The sequence below is a fragment of the Oryctolagus cuniculus genome, chromosome 3 (assembly GCF_051225735.1).
Source record: "Oryctolagus cuniculus isolate XC-2025 breed Fujian yellow rabbit chromosome 3, ASM5122573v1, whole genome shotgun sequence".
Taxonomy (NCBI): Eukaryota; Metazoa; Chordata; class Mammalia; order Lagomorpha; family Leporidae; genus Oryctolagus; species Oryctolagus cuniculus.
This window is the reverse complement of record NC_142869.1, coordinates 75,180,632-75,192,939: the sequence shown is the minus strand read 5'-3', so window position 1 is coordinate 75,192,939 and position 12,308 is coordinate 75,180,632. Positions and strand designations below refer to the sequence as shown.

Below are 12,308 nucleotides of genomic sequence, written 5' to 3'. Positions count from 1 at the left end.
ATAAACAAGTTCCCAGGTAATGCTGGGAGATTATGCATTGTGAACGACTGGCCTAACAACTGGTAGGTACTTAGTAAATGTAACCCTAATGTCACATGTGTTTAAAAGAGTCAACCTCATTGAAACTGTAACCTCACTTTATCATAGAGTAGTAAATAATTTTAATCCACACATAGAGGAATATACTCATAAAGATGGAAGAATAAAAACTTATTTAAATTTCATTTAATCTAAATTTCTCACTTTAAAAGTAAAGAACTTCATATTTTAGGTTAACTACCAGAAAGAAGTATTAGTTTGTAACAAACAGCCAATAAAAAACAGTTTTAAAATCATTTGTAAATAACTGAGTAATGTCAATGTTATCACAAATATACATAAACCCGAAGATTGTAAATGCATTCAAGTATATTTTCAGCATTACAGTTATGAGAAACAGTCCAAATGCCAAACTAAGTAGAACCTGGTCTGATAGGGCTCTTAAACCTCTGTGTAACTATGGGAAAAATGTCTATTGACATCAGTAATATAAAACTAGGCCCTGAGGGACTATAACTGTCTCTTCAAATTATTTGGAAAAGCATGTACATGCTTAATCACTTAAATATAGCATAAAATTATAAGCAGTGTGTTCTCATCATAAACAATCAATGTGCTACTTTTAATCACAGTTAATATAGTAAAACGTACCCCAAGGAAATTCATTTCAGTAACACTCATTTTCATTTATTTAACTTAATAAAAAGAATGTAAGAAATTTCAGATGCTTTAAAACTGTTTCCCTGGAAAGTGCACTTTAACTATCCTGCCACTTGCCAATGCTTGTTAAGAGACTCAAACAAACAACAGAATGTCAACTTTCCATTTAGCTCTTTGAGATCATGAGGAAATCTACATAGCCTTTTTCCTCATAATTCATGACCTCCTGTGCAAGGCAATGAATTTCACTTGCCAAGGGTGTGCAGAAAAAGCTGCATTTATCTTCAACTTAAAAATATCCATCAATCTTGTAAATTAGGTTTCTATTTCTATTGTGCCATCATCTCTGGTTAAAGCTAATGGCAATTCCTTGCCTATATCACACTGCTGCCGCAATCTTACGTACAACTACATCAGGCTTTTCTGCAGCATTTGATAAGAACCTGCTATTTTAACTAATTCCTGGAGCAGGACACGGTGTAAGAGTCTGAAACAGAATTAGTGGTATAATGTTTCTCCTGTTACTCATAGAGTGAATAATTGTTCCTGTCAAACCTAGGGTCATCCCTCCAAGCCTCCTAAATGCAGCACAGGTTGAGCCAATGCGTTAACCCAGCATCGTGCAGCACAAGTATCAAATGGCGCTTTTACTGCAGTATTCACCTGGCAAATAACTAGGCAGGGTTTATTGTTTGTTGAAGTCTTGCAGCTGCTGGGTCATACAGGCTCCATTACTACCTTAAGAAAACAATCACAACAGGAGAAAACCCAGGCAGACACACAGACACACACACAGACACACACAGACACACACACACATCTTATTTACATGAGAAGCCAATTTATAATCAGAGACAAGAGTAGCATAAAAACCAAGAAAGGTAGTAAATATTTAAATTACAAGCCACAACTCATAATGCTCTCCTGCAACACCTCTTAACCAAAGAATTGCACTCAGAGTCTAAACATCAAATCAACATTCATTCCTTGATGGTTAGAGATGATGCTTACTCAGCAAATTCCAAGTTATCGTTTATTTACTCCAAGTATGCTAAAGCTAGGATTATTAGACGACTTATAGTGCTTTTTCAAGCCTGCTGAAATAACTGGAATCTCTCAGAAATTTCTCCCTGTACTTCTCAGCATGGCTGACAGGAATCTGTCAAGACTACAGTATCGAAACAACTGAATCTTTTAAAAATATTTACCCCCGAAAGATGTAGTGAAAGCTCAGCTTCCTTCAGCCTCCATAGCCCCTGAAGTGTTAATCAGAAGAAACAGTCCCATGAGTTCCCACAGGCCAGCAGTGCGTCTCCTACACTTGACCTAGAGAGCGTTACATAAGGAAGCATCAGTGCTGGGAGCTTGCTGAATGTCATCACCAGCGAGAGTAAGACGTGTTGGCAGCAGCAGGCAGGCGGGCAGGCTGGGAGTTTGCATGGAGATCCTGAAGTCTTTCTTGTCTTCCTCTTTTGAAATATTTTGGAAGGAGCGTTAAGAAAGGCTCAGAAACTGGGCTCATGTTTTTTTTTTCTTTTTTTCGTTGTGAGAAGAATGACCAAGAGCACAAAAGCTGAATCTTGCAAGTGTGAGGCGTCTCTTTCAGTGTTTGCAGTAAACCCTAGAATGAACTGCTGTCTGCAAAGTCCTGTACCGTGACATCTAAAATGAAGTGGCTGGTAAAGCTCAAAGGCTGATACGGAGAGCTTTTGTCTACCTTTAACTCATCGTGGTAAGTAGGGGGGGAAATGTGAATCCGTAACGTGATAATAATAGTTGGGGCTGAGAGTTGTTTCATAGGATGATAACTAAAGAATTTGTGAAATCATGTTCCTTAAATATTCTGCTTCAAGCAATATGATAGGATTTTTACTCTTGTATATAAAATTTAGAATATGATGAGTTAAACTGGTTGTGCTTCATGTGTTTCAACTTCTGAAATTATCATGCAAGAAATAAGAAAAGGGGTAACTATCCAGTGGTTTGAAGATGAATGTCAGGTGTGTTAATCGATTACTTCTGTTGTCTATACTCTAAAACAAGGTCAGGTTTTAACACCAGATTTTGCATATAATGAATCAATTTTTAGGCACTAAAGAAAGTTTCTCATAATAGAGCAAGGGAATCACTATGCTTTAGAGATAAGCTTTGCTGGAGTCACTTCTGGACATCTGGGGGATACTTTGAACAGCAAATTAAAAACAATGCACTCTCCATCTAATTTTCATTCAATTATCTTAACTGTGCAATACAAGTTACACCCTTAAAAGCCAGGAATAACAACTGCAGTCCTCTATGATTGTGAGTACAGTGATATTGTGTTATTAATATAAGATGACATTGTTGTTTAATTATATATAAAATTGTGGTTTTATATGGGATGTGGGCTAAGATGTATAATTCCTGAGGCAACAGAAATAGAGAAACCATGCATCATTTAAAATAATCTTAATGTTCTGTTCTTAGTTGGAAAGCATATCAGCTAATGCAGTATCCTGAGAATAGAGTAAGGAAATAAGAGAATTTAGGTATCAAAGAACACAATGATCTAATTCTACCCCAGACTTTAACTTGTAAGGAAACTGAGATAGAAAGAAGTTAAATGACCTACCTTAGCTGAAATGTTGGAAGAAGGGAGTAGAAATGTCTTCCTGATACTCACCTGGTGTTCTGCTACTATACTGCCGTGGACAACTGTGCTATGATACTACAGTAAATGTTTGCTATATAGTGCTTTTTTTCCCCTCATGGAAATGATAGAAAACAAAGTGGAGTAGCAGTAAGTATCTGCTTTCAGCTATGGTTTGATTTTGGAAAAACAAGTCCTGTGTTGTGTGGAATGAGAGATTTTCTGCAATTATTTCTTACAACTGTAATGAACATATTGGTGCAACATTTAATTAAATCTTTCAATCATGATTCTATATCCTAAAAATTAAGCTGTGCAGACCATGCTGGTGGTTCAAATTCTTTTATTTTGTTGATGTAGATTGTGGTACTAGGCTTCCTCATCTCTTGGAGAGCTAAGATATGTGAGATAAACAACACATAGGATGCAAATACATGGAAAATAGAATGCTTTATAAAAGATTCTGTGTATTCCTATCAAGTAAACAGAGCCATTTCCAGTCAAGCATTGTAATTTTAACCCTTGTATCCCTGCCTGTAGTACAATATTTCCTGTGCCCTAAGTAAATATTTGGGAGACTATATGGAGGAATAAAAAGTATTCATAATGTGTTCATGTGTGGGAACTGCATATGCTATGGCCTGGCAGAGTTCTTTGGAGGATTCATTCTAAGATTTGTATCAAAATGATATATTAATATATACTTTTAATAATTGCCAAGATAAATAGTTTTGAAATATTTGAAAACTTAAAAAAAATTTTAAATATTTAGAAATGGTTTTTAGGTTTCCCCTAATTGGATTAACTTGGTACAGGTTTGGCTGTTCTTAGAGGCATTCCAATATTCATTAAAGAGTTTTGTGTGTTTCAAGTGACATTAAATCCAGAGGTAGACTTCAGAGCTGGTCAGGAAGACCCACAGTGCTCAGGGTCTTAAGCTCATTTTTCTTCCTCTCAATTCTTTTTAGCCTGTGTCTTTAATCTTTACTCTTTTGTGGTCTCAAGATGGCTGTATCATATCCAGCTTTCTGACTGCATTTTGAGTAGGAAAATAAGAGAAGTGAAAGGCATAAAGTATGCACCAGCTGAATCAACTCTCTCCAAGAGCTTTCACAGACGGCACCTCTAGAGTCTTTAACATCTTACGGCTCCCAATTATGAAACATTCCCATGCTCCACCCTAGGGGCGTTTGAAATAATTATGTTTTCAATTGAGACCATTGCCAAATGAAATAGGGGTTCAGTTTTCTAAGGGAAGGAGGTAGTCTGTCCCCTCTCACCTCACCAATTCTCCCTTAGTATATAGTCTTGCTTACTGGGAAAAATTCTAAGCATTCCGTGTGATTGGATAATCTAAACTTATTTATATTCCAAAAGAATTAAAAAGCTGGGGCGTTGTGTGCAGAGGGTTAAGCCACTGCCTGCCACACCTGCATCCCCTGTTGGAGTGCTGGTTAAAGCCCCAGATGCTCTGCTTCTAATCCACCTCTCTGCTAATGAACTATGGAAGGCACGTGAAGATGGATAAGTACCTGAGCCCATGACACCTATGTCAGAAACCTGGACGGAGTTCTAGGCTCCTGATGTCAACCTGTAGCATGCTGGGTCATTGTGGCCATTCGGGGAATGAACCAGCGGATGGAAGATTTCTTTTTCTGTCTCTCCCTCCATTTCTCTGTCACTCTTTAAAGGAAGAAAATTAAAAACGAAATTAAAAACCTTTTCATTTTGTATCTGAGCTATCTGTGGAAAAAATCCTTCTCAAAAATTAATATTTATTAATATTATTCATAACTAATAATTCATTCATTCATCCCATAACCAAAGTTGCCTCTAATGATTTAAGAATACGTAGATTTATCTAAATGATGATACAATTTAGTGCCAAGCATTTCATCTGGTTATTATGCTTTTCTATCTTTTTAAGATTTATTTATTTGAAAGGCAGGATTATGGAGAGAGAGAGGGAGAGAGAGAGAGAAAGAAAGAGAAAGATCTTCAATCTGCTGGTTCACTCCACAAATGGCTGCAATGGCTGCAATGGATGGAGCTGGGTGTATCTGAAGCCAGGAGCTAGGAGCTTCTTCCTGGTCTCCTACATGGTTGCAGGGGGCCCATGTACCTGGCCATCTTCAGCTGCTTTCTCAAGTACATCAGCAGGGAGCTGGATAGAAAGTGGAGCAGACTCGGACTTCAACCAGAGCCCCTATGGGATGCCAGTGCTGCAGATGGTGGCTTTACCCACTATGCCACAGAGCTAGCCCCTCTTTTTATCTTATTGAAAACCATGGTTTATTGATAAGACCAGACCAATTTTTCTGCAAGATATTTACCATTGGAATTTTTCTGATTGCTGCCTCATTATATCATTTATCCTGTTCTTCCATATACTATAGAGTGATCATTTTGTTTGCTCCAGTTGTCACAGTTCTGGTCACAATCTGATTGTCACATTATTTTCTTTAAAAATAATTAACAGTCCAATTCAATCCCATCAAGGTAGCATGTACCAATGCCATCTCACTAGTCCAAGTGATCAATTTCAGTTCACAATTGATCATAATGATAGGACTAAGAGTCAAAGGGATCACATAAACAAGAATAGTGTGTGCTAATACAAATTGATAGAATAAAAAAGGGAGAGAATGATCCAATATGGGAAGCGGGATACACAGCAGACCCATAGAATGGCAGATGTCCTAAGCAGCGCTCTGGCCTCAGAATCGGCCCTTGAGGCATTCGGATCTGGCTGAAGAGCCCATGAGAGTATTTTAGGCATGGAAAGCCAAGACACTCTGGCAAAAAAAGAGGACCTAAATGAAAGAGCTCTTCAAGTGAGATCCCAGTAGAAAGAAAGGGCCATCAAAGAAGGAGGTACCTTTCTCTGGAGGGAAGAGAGAACTTCCACTTGGACTATGACCTTGTCTAAATAAGATCGATGTCCACAAACTCAAAAGGCTTCCATAGCCTTGGCAACTCATGACAAGAGCCTAGGGAGATTACTGAGGCCATAAACAAGAGTGTCAATTTGTTAAGTCAACAACAGGAGTCACTGTGCACTTACTCCTCATGTAGGATCTCTGTCCTTAATGTGTTGTTCAATGTGAATTAATGCTATAACTAGGACTCAAACAGTATTTTTCACTTTGTGTTTCTGTGTGGGTACAAACTGATGAAATCTTTACTTGATATATGCTAAATTGATCTTCTGTATATAAAGAGAATAGAAAATGAATCGATGTGAATGGAATGGGAGAGGGAGTGGGAGTTGGGAGGGTTGAGGGTGGGAGGGAAGTTATGGGGGGGGAAGCCATTGTAATCCCTAAACTGTACTTTGGAAATTTATATTTACTAAATGAAAGTTAAAAAATAATTAACAGTAATTATGTGTATGTATGGGCTAGAGTATGACTTGCATACAATATGTGCTAATCAAATCACAGTAACCAACATTTCCCCTCTTTGATGTTATCTTATGATTAGAGTCTTAGAATTTCTTCTATTTGTGCATAAAATATAGGCTAGGTTACTGTGAACTATTGCGACTCCAGTATGTTGTGTAACCCTAGGAATTTATTCCTTCAATCTAAATCCGATTTGCTACCTATTACCCAAACTCCCTCTATCTCCCCTATTCTTCCCAGAGTACTAATTAGGGCATCATGTTGAGTGAAGTAAGCCAGATACAGAAAGACAGATACTGCATGTTTTCCCTCATATGGAGAAGCTAAAATCTCAATGTTATCATAGAATAGTAATTACTGTCCTAGTTTTGATTGTTACTTGGGTTACAAATGAATTTATAAGTGTATTGTAGTCAAATGGATGCAAAGAAAAATTGTAGAGACTTTTCAAAATGAAAAGGAGGAAATAATTCTATGCCTCCATTGCACTCCATTACTCCCACCCCCCCAAATCAGGTTATCCAAAGGAATTTCTTTGAAAAAAGATTGTGTAAAAACATGTGGATACTAAATTAAAGCCCCAACTCTTGGAATCTCAGCAATTACTAAGTAAAATGGTATTTTATTGAGTGCTTTTCTTGTTCTGCCTGTTACTTGCAAAAATCAGCTGCAAGTGGCTTCTTTTGGCTGGTCCATGGAAAAGCTTAAGTTCTCCCAAGTCAGTTACAAGAATGTGCCTCTAGAACAGAGGTCATTTTTCATGTTGGATCAAGGAACCATGCTGGTGTCTTTGAAAGGACCGGAAATAAGATAGCTCCTCTATCCAAAAACCTTACCTTAGGCTTCTAGAGGATTACAGGGCAGACTGGAATAACAATTTCTAACTTTAGAAGAAAAATATGGGCTTCATTTCTATTAAAACTAGCTTTTGTATAGAAGATAATTGACTTTTGAACCCAAATCACAACCACCTTGAGATAACATGTTTAAAAACAATTATATATTATACTAGCCTCTACTTAACTGAAAACCTACAGAAAACATTATTCATTCACTATACTAGAATAAATAAGGAAAAAAATCATAGCAGAAAATCAGGCTATATGTGGTGTAAGTGGAGATAAAAATTAAAAGATAGTTATTGGGCAGTTATGAATTTTATATACCACAAACTCAAGATAAAATTATTTTTCCATAAATTAATTTCTATTTTAATGTCCCATTTTAACCCAATGTCAGAAAAATTTAAGTATGTCTGAATGCATTCAATCATTTCAGTACATTTTTAGTTATTTCAGATTTGACCCTGTAAAATGTGAGATTTTCATCTTTTCCCTTTGTATTAACTAAAGTGACACTAGCTTCAGCAACAAATACTCCCCAAAGTCTTGGAGGCTTAGCACACTGAAGGACTAACTCATGCAAAGTCCTGGTTGGCAGATGCCATCTGTGTGCACATTCATGAATTCAGTGTGTTCAGTATTGTGGCTTCTTTTGCCTGTAGATTTTCAGAACCATCTCACAGATGGAAAAAGTGATCATGAGGAATTGCACCTACTTCTTTAGAACAGAAATGACACATGACTGACTCATATTTCAGTGGTGAGAAATAGTCACAGAGACCCATCTAAATGTAATAGGAGGCTGAGAAATGTTGTCCCTAGCTGGAAAACCACTTTATTTAACTTTAAAGATTCATTTAACTTATTTGAAAGGCAGAGTAACAGAGAGGAAGAGACAGGGCATGAAGTCAATCTTCTATCCATTGGTTCTCTCTCCAAATGGCCCCAACAGCTCAGGCTGGGCCAGGTGGAAGCTGGGAGTGTGGAACTCCATCTGGCAGCAGGGCCTCAAGCACTTGGGCCACCTTGTATTGATTCCCCAGGTATATTAGTACATTAAGCCATAGTGCCAGCACCTGAGTAGCCTCTTTCTGGAAGGGAACACACACAAATTTTGGTGTTCGCCAAGCTATCTCTGCCCTCCTTTTGTATTATAGTTGAAACATTAAAATATATCATCTTTGGCCAATTGTCATTCTTAGATTAAATTAAAGAACTGAGGAGTTTTTCTCTGTGTGTGGCAGTGGGAAGAATTCCTCATTGTGTTGGTGGCATGATTGGTTGTATTTTACGCTTTTAAAATGAGATCCCACCCTTTTTCTTTGGCTCAAACAGGCCATAAGAACTTTAATATAGATTGTCAAGTGCTTATAGTATAGTACCTAAAATTCCAGTCTCTTAATTTTAAATAAAGTATCTTAAATTGCTGCAGTTTCACTTGCCTTGACAAGCTGCAGAAATGTAGTATTCAAGTTGTATTCATAGATGTTTCCATTAAAATTCATTTATATTAATAAGGAAAAAGGCACAATGGCAGGCAATTAACAGTCTGCTTGAATATTAATAGCTCAACTAATCAGCCTAAAATAATTATAAACTCTTTGTACACTTCCCAGAGGGCTTAGTACAAGGATATGAGAGAGAGAGAGAGATGTATTTGAATGGAAGAAATTTAATTTTTAAAATAAAATTGGAAACAAAGTGGAAACAAAAATGGAAAAGGTAGGAACAAAGAATGAACTCCATGAACCAGCAGATGGAAGACGTCTCTCTCTCTCTACCTCTCTCTACCTCTCTCTGTAACTCTGTCTTTCAAATAAATCTTTTAAAAAATGAACTCAAGAGAAAGAAAAATCCAGGTAGCTTTGAGATGAACCCCAAATGTTAAACTGTGAAGGCTATTCTAGAATGATGGAAAAGTAATTACTAGAAATACATAAAAATGGTCTGAAAAATACATTGTGTATATTGAGGAAAAATGTTTATGATCAATACTCTTGAGTCTGTTGGAAGAAGGAAGGATGAGGCTCCCTCAGCCCTTATGAGTGAGTGGCTGAAGAATCTGGTTATTCCAAGCAATTGCTTTCATAAAGGAGCTGGGGAAAAGCAATAGTACTGACATGGTCCCCCAATCCAAACAGGTTTATCCATTTAAATGTCTGGACAATACAAAAAATGATTAAAGCTGGTGTTTCACCAGGCAGGCCAGCTAACATGGTGACAAAGGTGGACAGTGGCCAACACTGATGAGGTCCTCATTAGCTCTGGTAATTGTAGGGGTTTTGAGTATCTGCTGCTATATAAATGTTAAATATGTTGCTTTCAGTCAGACTTCCATCAGGAAAGAGGGAGGGAAGGGGAGCAAAGGAGGAGGTAGAGGGGGAGGGAGAGAAGGGAGAGTGGGAGGGAGAAAGGGAGAAAGGGGGAGAGAGAGAGAAAGAGAGAGAGAGAGAGAATAGTAAAGTGTTGAGGATGAGTACCTGAATAATTAAAAAAAAAACACTTTTATTTAAAAGTATTGTGTAACCTAGTGATCATCAGAGCATTTGGAGATTTGCAGTTTTGTCATTACATATTTTTCAGTATTTTCTTTTAAACCTGATGGAATAAATACAAAGTAGGCATTTCTACTTAGTCTAGGAAGAGTTACTCTACAGGAAAAGCTTTTTTGTTTCCCTTACCTGTTCCATCCCTTCATTAAACACACACACACACGCACACGCACACATGCACACACACCCCAGAACTTAGAAGTTTTGAAAACTAAAAAAAATGAGGCACAGAGAAAGGGAGAATCACCATCATCATGGATGATGGATGGAGTGAGATGGTGTCTGAGGAGGAAAAGGCAATCTTCTAATTTTTGTCTGCCATTTTCTCTTTTTGAAGTTGGTTTTTCAAGTAGGATCTCAGAATGTGCAGGTCCTGGTTCATTATCCAGTGCATTAGATTTTCTCTAAGTCAGCCTTGAACATCTGGCACAACTGTGCTTGTCTCTTCCTGGTATTCCCCACATCACATTTCCAGTCAATCTCCACATGTTACTCTTATTCAAGAAATTCCCTCTCAATCTATAGGTAATTCTTACACCAGTTCAAGAAAAATTAATTGACTTTTCCATCCACTTACTCCAGCCGATGTTCTAGTCACACTGAATTGCTTAGATACAGAAATCTTGATGCTACTTTATACCTCTACGAATGCGTTCTGTCCTCACCACTACACCTGTCATTACCCATCCCATCCTTAGTTAACCCTCCCATCCGTGGTCCTTTCCCTTAAAAGGGCACTAATTTGCATTAGAGACTCCTTTTAGGCTTAACAGTCAGTTCTTTAAGAAGCCTTTACTGGGTCTTCTGCCTCCCTGCCAAATGGAAGTGATTACAGCTCATTGGGATATTACTGTGGCTTATAAAGCTCAGTGCACTCATATTATCTCCTATTGCAGAGTTGCTTACATATGACCCATCTCAACTAATTGATTAACTATCTGGAAACGAAGATTGTGGAATATTCATGTTTGAATTCCTAGCACCTAAAATAGAACCTTTTTGGAAAACAATATATGTATTCAATAACTGTTCAGCATGATAAAAATTGTGATGATTGATAAAAATTGAGTACTATATACTTTTGGTAAACCCAAGCATGGATTAATCAAAAGTAAAATACTAGGGATTATGATACATTCTGAAAAAGATACTTTTTTATAAGATATCACTACTGTCATTGAAAATGTCATTTAAAGAAATATAGAAAAGATTTTAATGTCATTTAAAATTGTCTTTACACTCAGTCTTCAAAGAAATATTTCTTAAAATAGGTAATATTTGTATTTCAAAAATTCAATTGCAGGCAATGACAGCGTTTTTTTTTTTTTAATTATTCATTTGAGAGGCAGAGTTACAGAAGTGGTAGAGACAGTGAGAGAGGTTTTCTATCTACTGATTCACTCTCCAAATGGCTGCAGTGGCCAGAGCTGGGCAGATCAGAAACCAGGAGCCAGAAGCATCGTCTGGATCTCCCACATGGGTGCAAGGGCCCAAGCACTAGGACCATCTTCTGCTTTCCCAGGCCATCAGCAGGGAGCTGGATTGGAAGTAGAGCAGCCTAACCCTTGAACTGGAACCCATATGGGAAGCTGACGTCACAGGCAGAAGCTTAGCCTATTATACCACAGCACCAGCCCCAAGAAATGACAACTTTTAAAAACAAAATCTGGTTATGGAAGAAGCTCACATTTGACATTTATTAAACTATTTTATTGAATCCATATGTATCTAGAATTTTTTATATAGTATAGATGTTTTAATTTCATAAACTCTTACATTGAATTTATTATCCTTTTTTAAAGATTTGTTTGTTTATTTGAAAGTCAGAGTTACACAGAGAGAAAAGGAGAGGCAAACAGAGGGGGTGGGTCTTCCATTTGCTGGTTCACTCCCCAGATGGCTGCAACGGCCGGAGCTGCACCCGCCCAAGCCAGGAGCCAGGAGCTTCCTCTGGGTCTCTCAGGTGGGTACAGGGGCCCAAGGGCTTGGGCCATCTTCTACTGCTTTCCCACACCATAGCAGAGAGCTGGATTGGAAGTGGAACAGCTGGGTCTTGAATTGGCACTCTTATGGGATGCCGGCACTGCAAATGGTGGCTTTACCCGCTATGCCACAGCACTGGCCCCTATTATTTTATCCTTATAATAACACTGCAATAGATGTTAAACGTATTTCACTGTCC

The 12,308-nt window shown here is 37.7% G+C and overlaps 1 protein-coding gene and 1 long non-coding RNA gene across 4 annotated transcripts in view; one reads left to right on the top strand and one right to left on the bottom strand.

Moving 5' to 3' along the window:
• The window catches only part of LOC100009591 (sodium channel protein type 1 subunit alpha), a 161,567-nt gene extending 159,523 nt beyond the window's left edge, over positions 1-2,044 (bottom strand). Inside the window, exon 1 of the mRNA XM_051848547.3 lies at positions 1,908-2,044. The gene's annotated coding sequence lies outside the window, so the exon portion shown is untranslated. The remainder of the gene's footprint in view (positions 1-1,907) is intronic.
• A 247-nt stretch (positions 2,045-2,291) lies between these two features.
• Positions 2,292-12,308, top strand: part of LOC127491606 (uncharacterized) — a 140,264-nt gene continuing 130,247 nt past the window's right edge. The window contains exon 1 of one of the 3 annotated variants that reach the window (XR_016231524.1): positions 2,292-2,431. This is a non-coding gene — a long non-coding RNA (uncharacterized LOC127491606). The remainder of the gene's footprint in view (positions 2,432-12,308) is intronic. The other 2 variants (XR_007920389.3, XR_011387279.2) reach the window with 2 other exon arrangements.